The sequence below is a fragment of the Poecilia formosa genome, unplaced genomic scaffold (genome assembly GCF_000485575.1).
Source record: "Poecilia formosa unplaced genomic scaffold, Poecilia_formosa-5.1.2 Scaffold728, whole genome shotgun sequence".
NCBI lineage: Eukaryota > Metazoa > Chordata > Actinopteri > Cyprinodontiformes > Poeciliidae > Poecilia > Poecilia formosa.
Window position 1 is genome coordinate 205184 of NW_006800667.1, and position 261 is coordinate 205444.

A 261-nucleotide genomic window follows, 5' to 3' on the forward strand; every position below is an offset into this window, starting at 1 on the left:
AATTCAGGTTCGTTGTGTGGAAAACAGTTTTACATACCAGATCCGGAAAACACTCCAAACTCCACACTTTTCTGGATGGTTCTGCTAAGCACCACTTACAGATTAATTTTACATCACTTCTTTTTTATTTCAGGTCTCTTTCCGAGTAAACGGACCGACTGAGGAGAATCAATAAAGAGCCATTAGCTAGACAAACAGCGCCTGCTCAGAGCCGCGCTGCAGCAGCTGCTCTCCTCTTCCCACAGTAAACAAGGTCAGTGA